This window comes from Lampetra planeri, chromosome 19 (genome assembly GCF_965212315.1).
Source record: "Lampetra planeri chromosome 19, kcLamPlan1.2.h2, whole genome shotgun sequence".
Taxonomy (NCBI): Eukaryota; Metazoa; Chordata; class Hyperoartia; order Petromyzontiformes; family Petromyzontidae; genus Lampetra; species Lampetra planeri.
Window position 1 is genome coordinate 1,672,041 of NC_136125.1, and position 17,102 is coordinate 1,689,142.

A 17,102-nucleotide genomic window follows, 5' to 3' on the forward strand; every position below is an offset into this window, starting at 1 on the left:
CTTGTGTCAGAATTTGTTTTTTAAATAGCTGCGTTTTCCAGACTTTATTACATAAATCCGGCTCTGCACATCATCAAATTACATTGCTCATAGCCGCAGGAGCCTTTGCAAGTTCGACGAGGGGATTTTTGTTGTTGTTTGATGACATGCAACGACCGATCTAGCCCCAAGCTTTAAGCCAACTTTTGCTCTCACGTTGAACTCTCCCGGTTCGGTAATAAATTGGCTTTCAAGTGGATTCCCTTGTAGCACCACTGGAGATGTAGTCTGTTGACTCTCGTGTGCGCTGAGCTTGCTTGGGGATGGAATACTCATGGACGGCACCGTTTAGGTCCGCATAGACCGTCGGCGGACACGTTAACCCTTGCTATACATATACAGATCTTGCGAATAGTATTTAAAAATACTGTGGTCACACTGCATCTCTTCACTTTTATGCTGTCCCACGATGAACTTTAGTTCTGATACGAAGGGGTTAGGGTGAGGGATACTCGATCGAGATAACTGGTATGAGTTACAAATACCGCTCCTCGCCATTTGTGTACCACTCACAAGCGACAAAGGTAACGATCCAAAAGCATGAACCAAACACTTTTCTTTTACACATTATAAAAGCACTTACTGCAGCTAAAAACTACTGTATTTAATGTAGAATAGTCATTATATCTATATATAGGCATTTGTTGTATGTATTTGTGTATAACGAATTAAAATTTTGAGAATGAGATAATAAAAGTCGTTTATGTACAAACTCAAACTTACAGAACTTTATTTTTAATAGTCACCCATAGTAATATCATCAGAAATAAGTGGCTAGTGTGTAATAATGACATGGTGATGGATATGTTTTTTTACTATCTTGTTCTCAAAATGTTTTTACTGCCCGTCATACTCTATATGCAGTATACACATACAAAACAGGTACATGTTGACATACATACTCACATACACACAAGCATGCAGGTGTACAACGTGCACACTTGCATATATGTAATTTGTCTAACTGGAACATTGTTATATACGAGGTTCAATTAAAGTACTGTCATGCTTTGCCAATAATGGGCTTATTTAAAATGTTTCTGCAATAAACTGGCTCCGATGTGTGAGCAGCTGCTCAGTGGGGTGTAAAGGTTCATGATAATGGGCTAATTTTCGGTAGGAAAGTGACCAAATAAATATATGGAAAGGCTTTTTTTTAAGTACGCTTGGTACGACTCCAAAATTGACGTTAAACAACCTTAGCACATTCAAATGCTTCCATGTTCCTATATAATTATTTGTTAGAATTAATGTTTAATTGATTTCAGTTCTTCATTGGAATGCATTCATTTTCATAGGGCTACCCTGTAGGATGTTCTTCTCGGCAGAACAACATTAACTGTTGTTGGATCAACATTGTTACCGACCAACGATTATAACCACATGCCAGCGTTGACCCAACATTGCTGACATTAACTGGGTATTCTCCACTCTGATAGCAGTTATATTTTGTTCATGAAGATTTGGTTATTTCACTATGCATAAAATGGGTAGGTATTCCGACCATGTCTCAGTCTGCGTGGAGAATTTGCCAGTGGCTCTGATAGTGGCAGAGCTGGCGTGCGACGAGGTAGTGGCGAGGCCATGCTCCAATCCCCCGGAATGCCGGATTGCCTGGAAAGACAAGCTCGCCAAATCAGGAATGGTTTGGGTGTCGATGTATCACTTACTCATCATCATCCATCCTCAGTTAATAGAAATGAGGAGCAACATGACGTAATCATCTTGTGGGAAAGGAGGTTGCAGAGGGAGGGGACACGAGCAGGGCAAAGGAGAACATCGGTTTAAGAAGTCGGGCTAGGTGACGCTATTATTCTGACTTCCTGGTTCCATTCTGAGGTTGTGATACAGTTTCAAATGAAACGTCGTATCTATTTCAAATGTTTTTTTGTGAGTATTGTTCTTCAGCTCACCAGTGTGAGCTGAAACAATGATATTTGGCACGTTGAATGTTCGTACAGTGCACGACAATTTCATTTGTGTGGCTGTGTCAGGTCGGTGAAGGGTCCTGCGACGTAAATCTGTTTGGATCGTTTACGCAGTGGCCTAAACCTATGGCAATTATGAATTACGCCCCATGTGTTAATGGAACGGCTGAGCGAGGCAGGCGTTTGTGTCGAGTACCAACACACGTGACGATGATTATAACGATGGTCCGACGCTGCCTCTGCAACAGCTGCAGGGTCAGGCAGAAGAGACTGATGGTGACGCGCACCATGACTTTAGGAGCCATTGTCGGTGACAGTTTCTTCCTTAAAACTTAAACTTTAGTGTGTGTGTATATGAATGGAGCACAATTGGGGAGCGGTGGTGTTGCAGTTAGCGTGTTGCGCTATGAACCCAACAGAGTTGAACTCCCGCTTGCGGCCAACACCAGTGACCATTATTTGAACTGGTAATTGGGCATCCCCTAGGTCGACTCATTCTCAAATGAGTACCTAGTGCGGTGTGTAAACATCGCCACTGGGGAGACAAAAGCGGTCGGGCATGGTGCTGGCCACCCACCCCCTCATATACCGTCCCGGCCTTCATAGGAGCTCGCTAACAGCACTTGCACCAGTCTGTTAAGGCTATACGGGGGATTTTAAAAATTGGTTTGGAGCATAAGTGCTCCTTATTTGGGCTCTTCAAACCCCCCTCCTCCCCCCTTCCCCAAACCGCATTGGCCAGCATTGCGAGAGTACGGTCGAATAACCCCCGGCGCGTGTGTGGCTCGAGGACGCCTCCATTCAGCAGTGTATCGGCACAGCTGCACGTGATATACGCGGCGACAATGAAAAACCTCCATCCACAAATTATTATTGCCTCACGTTTCTGCAATCGTCTGCCCCAACCACGTGAAGGGCCGCCGATGTGTGGGGCCGGCCTGCAGGGTGTGGAGCATAGAGCACGGATTGCCCTGCGGTGGTCCATCGCTTCGCCGACCGATTCCGCACTCTGCCACCTGGCTCGGCACATTCGTGGAACCATTCACACTTTTTGAAGAATCGTTCTGTAAAGGCACACACACACACACACCTGCCCATGGTGGTCACGTGCATATTTATCTGGGTCGTCCGGTTTTTGCCCTCCACATTGAGAAACATGTGTTTAGATTATTTGGCTGCTGCTATAAATGTCCACATATCATAAGCCAGGTCGATGAGCTATCATGTATGACCAAATCGCCTCTGAAAAAATATATACCAGCTCAATGGGCTTCACCTAGTAATATAATAGTAGTGACTTGCTTGGGAGTAATGAGTGGCCCTGTCACCGGTGCAATGTGAAATACCCTCCATTGTCTCACGACCTGAATAGTCCAGGAATTGGCATCCGTGTTTGGGCTGCAGGAACCGATTTGTACCGCGATCTGGAACCGGTCTTTGTGTGTTAAACGTCACTGCAGTAAATTGCAGTTTGGCTAGACCGAGGCTGGCTGAAAAATGTCTTTGTTTAAGATGGTGACGACCCTAGCACCACCCCCTTTGTTCACTGGGACCATGGGAACACATCCAAATATTATGAATTGACAATACAATTTGCTAATGAAACACATATAATACATCTCGTTAACATAGTAAAGTGTTTACACGTTTGCTGTCATGCTCACTAATTGGATTCTGGCAGACATCCGTTTTAATTGTAAATTCTCACAACGCTTTCATGCGGCAATGGTTTCACAGTGTGCCATGCTGATCAAGGTAGCGCGCGTGCACACACACACAGATCTCAACTTGAAAAGGTCACTGCACGCTTCCATCTTGCGAGGGTGGAGAGTTTAGAAAGAGTACCCTTGCCACTCAGACCACTGGCATGAGATCGACTTTGTACTTCATCATTGCCCCATACAGTGAGGGAAAAAAGTATTGATCCCCTGCTGATTTTGTACGTTTGCCCACTGACAAAGAAATTATCAGTCTATAATTTTAATGGTAGGTTTATTTGAACAGTGAGACAGAATAACAACAACAAAATCCAGAAAAACGCATGTCAAAAATGTTATAAATAGATTTGAATTTTAATGAGGGAAATAAGTATTTGACCCGCTCTCAATCAGAAAGATTTCTGGCTCCCAGGTGTCTTTTATACAGGTAACGAGCTGAGATTAGGAGCACACTCTTAAAAGGAGTGCTCCTAATCTCAGCTTGTTACCTGTATAAAAGACACCTGTTCACAGAAGAAATCAATTAATCAGATTCCAAACTCTCCACCATGGCCAAGACCAAAGAGTTTTCAAGGATGTCAGGGACAAGATTGTAGACCTACACAAGGCTGGAATGGGCTACAAGACCATCACCAAGCAGCTTGGTGAGAAGGTGACAACAGTTGGTGCGATTATTCGCAAATGGAAGAAACACAAAAGAACTGTCAATCTCCCTCGACCTGGGGCTCCATGCAAGATCTCACCTCGTGGAGTTGCAATGATCATGAGAACGGTGAGGAATCAGCCCAGAACTACACGGGAGGATATTGTCAATGATCTCAAGTTAACTGGGACCATAGTCACCAAGAAAACAGTTGGTAACACACTACGCCGTGAAGGAATGAAATCCTGCAGCGCCCGCAAGGTCCCCCTGCTCAAGAAAGCACATATACATGCCCGTCTGAAGTTTGCCAATGAACATCTAAATGATTCAGAGGACAACTGGGTGAAAGTGTTGTGGTCAGATGAGACCAAAATGGAGCTCTTTAGCATCAACTCAACTCGCCGTGTTTGGAGGAGGAGGAATGCTGCCTATGACCCCAAGAACACCATCCCCACCGTCAAACATGGAGGTGGAAACATTATGCTTTGGGGGGTGTTTTTCTGCTAAGGGGACAGGACAAGTTCACCGCATCAAAGGGACGATGGACGGGGCCATGTACCGTCAAATCTTGGGTGAGAACCTCCTTCCATCAGCCAGGGCATTGAAAATGGGTCGTGGATGGGTGTTCCAGCATGACAATGACACAAAACATACGGCTAAGGCAACAAAGGAGTGGCTCAAGAAGAAGCACATTGAGGTCCTGGAGTGACCTAGCCAGTCTCCAGACCTTAATCCCATAGAAAATCTGTGGAGGGAGCTGAAGGTTCGTGTTGCCAAACGTCAACCTCGAAACCTTAATGACTTGGAGAAGATCTGCAAACAGGAGTGGGACAAAATCCCTCCTGAGATGTGTGCAAACCTGGTGGCCAACTACAAGAAACGTCTGACCTCTGTTATTGCCAACAAGGGTTTTGCCACCAAGTACTAAGCCATGTTTTGCAGAGGGGTCAAATACTTATTTCCCTCATTAAAATGCAAATCAATTTATAACATTTTTGACATGCGTTTTTCTGGATTTTGTTGTTGTTATTCTGTCTCTCACTGTTCAAATAAACCTACCATTAAAATTAAAGACTAATGATTTATTTGTCAGTGGGCAAACATACAAAACCAGCAGGGGATCAGATACTTTTTTCCCTCACTGTAATTTTGGTCGCGAATCATCGAAGAGTAAAAACCTTGTCCTTGTCTAACAGAGCTGTCTCCAAAGTTGTCCTTCATCAAGAGGCCATGTATCACCGGGCCCTCACCTGGTTAAACACGAAATAGATTCATAATAGAGGGGGGGGTGGGAGTTGTTTGATCGCGTAAATATGAATGTGTCGTTAAACACTCCACCATCCGACAGCCAATGAGTAAGCTTTGTCACGGAAAAACCAAACCATGCCAAGTCCTTTATAGTTCAGCACACTGGTGTGTTGGAGAATAAACCCGCAACATTTACATGCTGTGCGAGTCACAAATTGGCATGTTTTGTTCATGTGACATACCTGTTGGGTAGTGGCGGGTTTAATGGCACAATTGTTGTGGCAGGACCTGCTTGTCCCGCATAGGCCTCGTCAGCCACTAGCGTGTGCAGAAGACGTGGATGTCCTTTCTAGGACTTCGTTCGCGAAGCCAAGCCATGATGTATTTAAGCGATCTAACCCAAAAACCCCTATGTTATGGATAATATTGGTCGCGAAAGCCTACGTGTTAATTTGACGAAATAGATTGGGTACGTAATTGGCAACCCAAGTTCAACAAGTACAGTAACCCACATCCACCCATCGCCATCGGTTCTCTGACATTGCTTTCGTTAAAACAGTTCAAGTAAAACAAAGTGCAGAACTATATATTTTTTTGTAAGATGGGAATTCTGTTGGTAAGTTAGGATATGCACTGTACATAATTATGATGATAATGTGGTCCTAGACCCTAGCAGACAGGTTCAAACCCTGCTGGTACTGCTGTTGTTGCTTTCCCTTTCCCGTTAGCGTCGAGTGAAGCAATATCCTTGTGTGTGAGAGAGCGACAAAGGGCTTCTGCAACTGAGCAGCAACACTTCGTGTATTCGCTTTTAGATGCTTTGCTGCGCCAAGGTGTAAAAGAAGTACATTGTTGGCATAAGGAGAGTCTATTTTTTATTGCCGAGTGCTGTAAACTGGTACGGGAGATATACAAGTAGCATATCCACATGGCAGCATGTTTCTGCGCACTATCCAGACCTGGCCGAGTTTCGTGTGTGGACACCCCGTTTAATTTTGTCGTGTAACAAAAATAGGCTAGCTGATATTGCAAATCTTGTAACATTGTACTGTATTGCAATAAACTAATCTAGAGAGAAAACAAATATCACATTTTTTTACGTTAAATACGTGTACAGTAGTATGAGCAAATATTGACTTAAAGCATCCGTGACTGCAGGAATTCATATTCTTGGGTTTTTCGGTAAAGGCATGTAGTTAGGTTCAAAGAAAATAATCGATTATAACAGAAAACTACGACGTTTCGATCGCAACACAAGCGGTCGCCTTCAGGAAAAGGGGGGTTAGCTTCCAAGGGACATTGTTTCTAAGCGTTTGAATTGGGCGTAGCCCAAATGTCAGCAGCCAATGATAATGTAAGTGTTCCGCAGCGAGCCGGCAGTGGTTCGTTTTCCACCAATCAAAGGGCTGCCAGGTGAAGATTTGCATGGTAAAGAGAGATTAGCATACTTTGATTTTTTCGGGAAAGCCACGTAGGTATAAAATAATATAAATCACGACGTTTCAGGCGCAACACAAGCGTCCGTCATCAGGTGGGAAGGCATGATCTGCTGCTGAAACGTCGTGATTTATTTTATACCTACGTGACTTTACCAAAATAACCAAAGAGTATGGAATCCTGCAGTCACAAAAGCTTCAAATCAAGAGATGGTGGTAGGATGGGAACATTGTTCATGAAGCCATCCATATATATAGACAGACAAAATTTCAACCGAGAAGATGGGTACAAACTGAGCAATCATTGGAAGGACGTTATCAACCAGTTTAAGTCATAATTGGCGATTATGTTCCCATCCTACCACCTTCCGATGTTAGTTGTGCTTTACGCCCATTTCAAACTTGCGTTCTCAGTCACTTCGCGCGCCGACCCCTTGGTTGCGGCTCTGTGATCACCCATTAGCATGCTAATATCTCTTTAACATGGTAATTTTCACTTGGCAGCTCTTTGATTGGTGGAAAACGAACCACTGCTGGGCTCGCTGCAGAACACTCGCATTATCATTGGCTGCTGACAATTGGGCTACGCCCATTTCAAACCCTTAAAAACAGTTTCCCTTGGAAGCTAACCCCCCTTTTCCTGAAGACGACCGCATGCGTTGTGATCTAAACGTCGTAGTTCTGTTATTTTTGATAATTTTCTTTGAACCTATCGACATGACTTTACCAAAAGACCTACGAATAGTAGGAGAAGTAGTTTTGTAAGAAAAAAAATCATGAGAGCAGCATATCATCTTCCCACACTACTACTAACTACGCTTTCCATGTCTTGCCAGACCGCGGCTTATCTGTCAGTTCTTACACGGGGAAGAGGAGGGGGAAGCCGTTGGGCTGCTTGTGATGGCCCCTGCTTGAGCAAGAGGGTCGCAGGTGGGCCCACCCAGGGGGTGGCCACACCCTAGCCCATCACTCCATCTATTTTCTTCTTGGTTCTTTCGGTAAAGTCACGTAGAAGGAAAATAATAAAATAATAAAAATAAAACATAATAAAATAATTCTCACGACGTTTCGGCCACAACGCAAGCAGCCATCTTCAGGTGGAGAGCAGGTCTGTCGAGAAGGCAGAAGCTTCAAATCGAAAAATGAGACCGTTTGTGTTGCTGGAGGTCCCGCTGTCATATTTCAAATGGAAACCGCATTGTATTGGTAACATTATACACTACAAGTGTAGTGGTGTATTCACACAGACACTTTTAGCTTTTCTCCTGGATGCTCCTCACACCAACACAACGCACCCTTGCTCCGAATTCCCTCTCTATACTCTGCTAGCCTATCACTCTTCTTTCACACCTCCACCCTCGTCCTTGCCTCCAGCGGGGGATCAGCCAATACTGCTTGGGAGGACAAGGTGTGGAGGGGGATGTCACAGGCTTCTTCTTCCCGGCTCTTGTCCTGTTCGTTCCTTCAGTTCCAACCAGCCACCCCGTGTTGCTCCACACACAACCTTATACCCCCCCTCCTCATTAAGGGTCCTCGGTTACCCCCCATTAAGCTGGCGCCTCAGCGGCGCCTCCTGCACGTGCTCTCTCTATCTTATCATCTTCATCTCCCGCCTATCTGGCGTCTACCCCGTGTTCCCATGCTTGCACCTGCTCGTCCTCAAATGCACCCGCTGTTTGCAAACCCCGCGCGTTACGCCACTACACAAGTACAGACACCCAGATATGCTATTAAACGCAGTTAGTCTCAGTTGGCTTCAGCTCATTTTTAAATTAATTTATGCTAGACCAGCAGGAAAATGTAAACAGACTGTGCGTGGCTATTGCACTGCTTAGTTGTGATGTAACATTTTTCATGATGTTTTTTTGTCGTCGAGTTTGTCGTTATTTTATTCATGTACACATGCAACATATATATTGTTCATCATCTTTTAACTGCTGTATTATTAATTGAACTTGAGATTTTGCATGCCTTCTAAAGCTTGAAATACCTAATTTTTATAATTGTGTGTAACCAATGCTGCTGCTGCTGATAAGCAGTGCTGATTAAGTCATGAGTGTATGAATGTCCGAATGTGGCATCTCATTTTAGGAACGCATGAAGGTAATTTTAAGCCACATTTATGGTGTCTTAGGTCGTCACTTTCAGTCCCGGTAATCACCCCCTGATAACAAAAGGTCTCCTGTAGTTAAAGGTTTAATGTTTTAAGTTCATGTCCGATCTCATTAAAATATGGTTTTCAAATAGAGGACATTATTGCCCTTAGCAAGAGTAAATTAATTGCATTCTGTTGGTAACCATATGTAACTCACATCAAAATTGCTCGTTGAATGTATAATGTATACATGCATTCAGAATATGTATAAGTATACCTCTTTGGTATCTCAAATTATATATAATATACCTGTAATTATTCATAATTTAGGATCCTTACACTTGTGATATATGCATCACAAGTGCATGCTACGATGATGCTAGTGAAAAAGATTAGACAAACAAAATGTTACAGAACGAATGAGACAGACAATAGCAACCAGATGGTACAAACCGGACAAGTAAGAACTGATTCTTAAATGAAATAAAAGCTTGAAATGGCATAATTCATCGAATCGTGGGAGGAAGACATTGGTACGTGCATAGTAAATGAGTGTTTGAAAAATAATGGAGATATAATAATTACGGAGCTTGCGTTCGCGTGAACAGGCGCGTCCCGCTTAACCAGGGACACGTTCCACGAAAAATTGCTCGTTAAGTGAAAACGCGTTAAATGATCGTCGTTTTCCAATTGACTCCCCGCGTTAAAGCCGAGTTACATTTCAGCACACCGTCCCCCCCCCCGCAAAAAAAAATCCACTCGTGAAGAACATTTTTTGAACGGAGATAATACAAATTCTGATTTTAAAACCAAATAAAAAGACATCAAATGTAACGCTTGCCACGCTCAAAGAACAACCGTGCTTACAGGTGCCTGTACTCGGCGTCTGCAATTGCCAGAAACGTTGGGGACAAACCGGTCTACATTCAACATACAGTCCGTTCTCCTGTAACGTGTGTTTTCATGACGCGAATGGGATATTACGCGATGAATGCATGAGGTAACACATTTTTCGAATAGCGCGGTTTTGAATTGCATCCAACGCGATTGAGTGAACGGAACTATGTCATGCGAGTAGGAATAAGCGGCCGTTTGGCTGCCTCGGCGTAGCGTCGGAGGCGGCGGGATGCGACTGGATGCTATCCATGTGCCTCAGTCTTTGTTCAGCCTGCGTACGCATCTCACGTGTTATCGCGGACTGTGCTTTTTTACATTATTTATTATAATGCAATGTTTCCATTACGCGGTCTTCAGGAATGCAACTACTACTGCGGTATAGGAGAAGACTGCAGCTCGGTATAGGAGAAGACTGCAGCTCGTTATAGCGAATTCCTGTAGAAAGAACACTTGTTAAGCGAGGCATACCGTGTCAGTAAACGTTGAGAGCGTGAAGAATGGGCCCTGGTGCTCGTGCAATAATTATTCTTCCCCACAGATTTTCCTGACGAGAGCGTTGGGTAGCAGTGCATGCACCTTTCTCGAGCACGTCTGGTCAACATGGAAGAGTAGATCGGATTTGTGCCCAGCAGAGAACGCTCCCGTCAGAGGCCCCCTCTGTCAGCCGTGGCACATGTGTTAAAGTGGCCAATTGTGGCGGCACCCTTTCACAACTGCATATCAGAAGAGGATTGAGCTGCTGCATTAAACTCCCTCTGCAAGTCGTACGAGCTGGATGGAGGGGGGTAGGAGTAGGGGGGGATTCTGACATACTGCAAATAATGAAACAAATAATAGCTGCATTTACATGTGTTTTTGCATGTAATTGACATGTAAGCTCATTAAAACGTAGTCACAATTAGTTAAATATTTACAATGTAATGTTTGTAATGCGATGGCACTCAACTCACTGCTGTAACGTTTTCATCCACGTCGTGCCCACTCGTCGTGAAGCTGAGGAGAGGGAGGTTGATATTCTCGGGAAATGGAAGGCTGGGGAGAATTCCCTTAAGGAACTTGAACACTTTATTTTATTTGTAAAATAAGTGCTAAAGTAGCAGAGAACAATACGAGTGCATGAGCAGAATACGTGGAAGAGCACGGATTCGCCGATTTCCGTACAACAGATAAGTATACAGCTTTAGCTTTGACGTGTGCCCTATCCCCCGACTGCACGCAGTCTCAGTATTGCACAAAGAGCATTTCAGTCGGAGCATTGTTCATTTATTTCGAGTTGCCTTCCGGCTTTGAAGAGGTTTTTGTCCTCGACCATTTCAAATGGGCGCGACAGCAGCAATCGGGGCATGAACTTCAGATTCATAATGACAACAAAAGTTGGAGACCAGTTGATGCAGCCAACATCACGTGGGTCTCGAGGTTGATTTGGCTGATGGGCGAGTATGATGTAAAACAAAAAAACAGCGGTCATCGCAATTTGTGGCTACAGTTCATTAAATAATCCATAAACTAAAAAACAAATATAACCAAGTAAGGCTGTATAATTTTTTCAGAAGCGACCAGGCCACAACATGATAGCTCAAGAGGTGGCTTTATGACGTGGACATTTATTGCAGCCAAATGCTCTGAACCGAAATTCTGAAATATCTAAATCAATATATAAATCCTACAGATCATAATTCCAATCCCGTTATTAGCAGACCATAAAGAAAACAGAATTAGAATTTGTTATCCGTTATCAGCCATATTCCTACGTGAAGGAGTTTGTGTTAAACGGGTTTTTCCACTCAAAATAATTTATCATGGTATTTTCAGCTTCATTTTACGATACAATGTCACTTGTCTTTGCATCCTCAGAGGGCACATACGAATTCCAACTCACTGCTCTTCCCGTGTGCAATTGTGCAAGGGCACCACCATATTTTGAGCAGGCAATGGTTTCCATCTAACAGCAATAACTGGAAAGTATATGATGTACATGAGTACCAGAGTCCTACCCCATTCACTGTTCAACTTTTATCAAAATCCACAGAAAAAAGTGAATTATTATCCAGAAAACTTGTAATGCATACAGCACATATCTCTACATTTCATATACATATGGTCAAGATGTGCTGTTCAGAAAATAGATTAACTGTAAACATGCGAGATCAAATCTCTAGTAAACTCAGTCCATCATCGCTCAAGGGTTGGTTAAATGAGTACCACTTTGTGCCAAAGTCAACAATGGTGGTGCTATTGAGTGGATTGACCTGCTGTATTGGAATTCATAAATTTCCAAATCCTATTGATGGAGACAAGCACTACCTGACACATACGGGGGGCACTTTGGCTTCCACAGCAGCCCCAGTGTGATAGTGGCGTGAGATGTGCATCTCACTGTCCACATGCACGGGATGTTTGTAGAGCAACACGGATTACGTGAGATGTTCGTCGCACTTTTCGTCCATGACATTGGAACAGAGTACCCGCAGTTGTCGCCGAGTCTCGTGATACCTGTGAGTCTGCGAGGAGATTAGAACAGTGATCACAGGAATTGGGTCACAGATTGATTTAGACTACAGAATCCGTATCAGCATCGGTTGCCTTGAGGTTCCTCCTCTCTTTCCTCATATAACTGTCACCGTTTCCTCTTGCCTCCACTCACCGCAGTACTTCGCCGATGACCTACAGTAATGTGAGCTACTCAGGTCATAACTTCTGAGCCGAGTACAATCAAAACCACGCACGGCACATTGTGTGATGGTATTTGTTCAAATAATCGGATCTCTGGGGTTGAGACCAACAACTCCCCTAATCGCGTGGAGTTCCATTTCATGAAGCACCAACCCACCCACTACATCTACGATAATGGATTTAATTTAAAAATTTAACGTTGCAATTGTGTTTTCCTGTATCTGTGCGCATGCTTCTATTTAACATTGACAGAATAGGTCTATCGCCCAGACTGTGAGAGTTAACAAAGCAGCAGACAGTGCCAAGTTCCACCAATACATGCAAATTTATTGATTTCATGACAGTTATCATTGCTTAACATTCCAGACCATTTAAAATTATAATATTCCTGTACAGTTTATCTTAAAAATGGCTCCGAATATTTATTTTATTTTGCTAATTGAGCTGTGCTGCAGATGCTAAAATGTTGGGCATGTTTATATTTCATTATTGGTTAACTGGAAAAGTGTTGGTAAATTAAAAAGACAGATTGTGAGCCTATATCTGATGGTAGGCAAATAAACAGAATGCACCGTTGTCTGCTGGCATGCGCTGTTATTGTTAATCGTTGTGGAAACAAGAGTGGAAATATACGATGTACAGAATGACACATTTAGCTGAATTCAATTCACATTAGTATGCATATCGTGCATATGCTTTTCATTATCTTGTAGCTATTGTATGCCATCCACTTTTATCTTGTTAATCTACAGATATTGATCATCGTACATTTTTAACAATTACATTGCCCATATACATTTGTATTAAAAAATATATTAATATTAAGAGTGGAAAAGCACCAGAATGGAAGTCTCTTTTTCACTCTTTATTTACAACAAAATACTGAGCAGCCGATTACAAAATCAGCATGAGCACAGTGTCACGTTTGTGTGTGTTTGTTTTTTGGTCCAATTCAGCGAGGTTTCGCTTCATTTCAAAAGGGGCCCAACTTTCCACGTTTTTCCCCTACTACATTTGCAGCAATGGTTCTTAACCTTAACTGCAGCCTCATAATCATTGAAACATGTATCATGTTAATACATACATAGGGTTTGATGAAACAAAGTAGTTGTATTTCGATTAAAAGCTTTCGTGACTGCAGGGATTAATCTTCTTGGTTCTTTCGGTAAAGTCACGTAGAAGGGAAATAATAAAAATAAAACTTAATCAAATAATTCTCACGACGTTTCGGCCACAACGCAAACAGCCGTCCTCAGGTGAAGAACAGGTCTGTTGGAACGATGGCGTCTGATTAAACACAAGATCCAGGTCCGATTCAACACAGTACATAAAATCCGTGATCTGGTCCCGTCTGTAAAAGATGTGGTTCCAGACATACAGTACCCTGGCGTCTACAAACTTAAGTTGCCTCTGTGGTAGCAGTTACATTGGAGAAACCAAACGACATGTCTCGGACCGCATCCGTGAACATAAAGCAGACCTGAAACACGGTAGGACAAACACCTTAGCCGTGGCAGATCACCGTTACAAGTCAGTGGGCTCACATTACATTGACTTGTCCAAGACAGAGGTTCTCAGCAAGCCATCTGTCTACCATGAGAGATTCGTTCATGAGGCAATCCACATATACAAACACAGAGACAATTTCAACCGAAAAGATGGATTCTGGCTCAGCAATCATTGGAAGGACGTAATAAACCATTTCGGATCTTAACTGATTCTGTTCACGTTTACGGTGACTTTCAGACTGCAGTCCACTCACTGGCATTGACTATATATATTTTATTCTCCGCAGGGAATGGATTCTTTGCTCCGCTGCAAGTCTCCTACCACCACTCTCCCATTGACATAATTCGTTGCTTCCTCTTAGTACCTTTCACGCGACGGTCAATGGTATAGTGTATAGCAGATTGTATAATAATAAATAGTATTAAAGTGTAATGTTTAATATAATGTACAAGGTAATATATAGTATCGTGATTGTATAGTGAATGTACAGCAGTGTGGTATACAGTAGGGTGGGTAGAATAATACATAGTGGAGAGTATATTTAGTATATTAATGATACTGATGTAGTTTATATTTTAGTTCTTTACGTGGTGGTTTAGCTGCTGCAGCTCCTTACTATTAAAATTCCTTCCCTCTATTACTGCTAATCCTACTCCCTCCCTTTGATGCCGCTAATCCTGCATACTGCATAATGCACGGGCATAATAGGACTTTGAAACCCCCCCCCACCTCCTACGCATTCCACAAGTAGTGACTAATTCCATATCTGCATTTCCCATAAATATGCTAAATTCCGCTTGATATGCAAATTACTTTGTCAAGGCGCCCCTTCCCCCTCCAACCCAGCTTAAATATACGCTGCCAAGCCTGGTGGTGCCCATTCAGACGCTGTCTTTCCGACAGACCTGTTCTTCACCTGAGGACGTGACTTTACCGAAAGAACCAAGAAGAAGAAAGTTGTACGTATGTGTCCATGCTAAATTTGTGTATTTGATTATTTATATTCTAAAAAAATCTGGCCATGTCTCGCATACTCAGAAAGGGCATCTCGCACCCCCAGGGGGTCCGTGCACCACAGGTTAAGAAGAACCACTGCTGTAGAAACATGCTCACATCACTCCATGAAACATTCGATCGGGCATCTTATTTACTGGTGATTTTCACTTCGTGAAAAGTGTCAGTCAGCCTAGACGGGGCAGCACCCACGTGCGTGCACTGCCGCGTGGACATCGTTTACTACGTGTACAAGTACTTAATTTAATTAGTGTACAAATACTTCATTCAAATGTTTTGGACGCTTTACTTTCAACTCATACCGACCCAAAATCTAGCGTAACTAATGAGCAAATGCGTGTTCTCATCTGTGGGCACTGGCGATTGCTGTATTGTAGGGCATAAGTGATTTCCGTTGGAAATGCAGATTAAAATTGCTAGTCCATATTCAAGTAATGTAACCCGTTTCATGTCATCACATACGTATACCACCTATTTGTTTGTATGTTTTCCAAAACCGTATCCAAATTATGCCATTGGCATCATAGGAGACAAAGAACCCAGCCTCCAGTTATAAAACGGTCCATGGAAGTATAAATCACAAAACTAGTTCCGAGATCCTTTGAGTGACCTTATTTCCAGACTTAGTACAGAATTTCCCCTTTCCTCCATCTCACTGCAGAGTAATGCATGTTACACAAGACAAAAAGAACATGTTTAATTCTCAAAGCTGTAATTTACCCAAATGAAATTACGAATTTAAACTGAATGATGTTTTTTTGCAGTATAGTCTTTGGCGACGGGGCTGATACCATAGACTCTCTGCGCTTGAGAAGCTGGTTTAATTACGAGCAGCTTGCCCAAATGTGAATCCGTGGCCTCAGTGGAGGCAGATCAGTGCTCGGATCTCCGAGTTACGCCCACGGCCCCCACTACAGACACAGGATTAAAAAGTCACGATTCTAAAATCGGTCAGGTCCCCACCACATCTGTGAGATCATAATCCCAGATTTTATAATCCCATTCTATATTAGTCACCACCGTACACAGGGGATGCACCGAGATTATTTCATTGGTTCATGTGCCTGGAGAACATTATGTAGTCAATTGTCTTTGGGGCAATTTAGTAGTACACATCTATTGCACACAGGTGAATACCATTCCCTCCTAGGTTTTGTTATTCCAAAGTTAGAGGGTGAACAAAAGGGCTAATAACAAGTATGTGTAGAGTACTAATTCAGAGACAATAGTTGGAGGCACTCTCTCTTGTTTATTCCGGCCTTCACAGCTATAGGGGATAACTACATACCGGGTCAGAACAGCCAACATGCTTCCAGACCCACAGCTTGAAAAGGTGAAAACCACGACGACGACAACAGCACGACAAGTTCCACTCCAGATGACAGCAGCACTGACTGTGAGTCCGAGCTCGTCTTTTATCTTCCCCAGCGTGGCCAGGCTCCGCCCTCGGCCCCGCACCCCTCTGGATCGACGAAAAGGCTCCGTGCCTGGCCCACAGGTCCAACTGGGAGAACGGGCTGGTACCCCCAATCCCATTGTGTACCAATCTTCTAGCGCCACGCGCTCCAGTAACGCATTCAATGTCACTAGATATGTATGAGGCCCTGTGTTCAAGAAAGAATAGCAGTTTCTCAAGTGTATCGAGTTTAATGGTCTCAGTCTGGTCACCAGACTACAAAAATGGCATAGTGACATTCTTAATTTGGCTTAGAAATTAATTTAAGCCAATTTTAGGGCACACAGCGAATCATCTCTGATCGTGCAGTGCAGCGTCGTGGGTTATTATTGTTGTAATGGCACTTGCTTACCCAGCAAAGATTAACGGAGTCCCATCTCCCCTTCAGGAGAGTCCTGTTAAGTTTCCACAGTAGGGGGCGACAATTGATATGCATTTACCAATAA

At 43.3% G+C, this 17,102-nt stretch overlaps 1 long non-coding RNA gene across 1 annotated transcript; it reads right to left on the minus strand.

The window, feature by feature from the left end:
- Positions 1–752: 752 nt before the first annotated feature.
- Positions 753–16,591, minus strand: LOC144723946 (uncharacterized). Its single transcript, XR_013586420.1, has 3 exons — positions 16,489–16,591; positions 2,850–3,031; positions 753–1,653 (listed from the first exon to the last, which is right to left on the minus strand). It is a non-coding gene; the product is annotated as an uncharacterized LOC144723946 (long non-coding RNA).
- Positions 16,592–17,102: the final 511 nt, after the last annotated feature.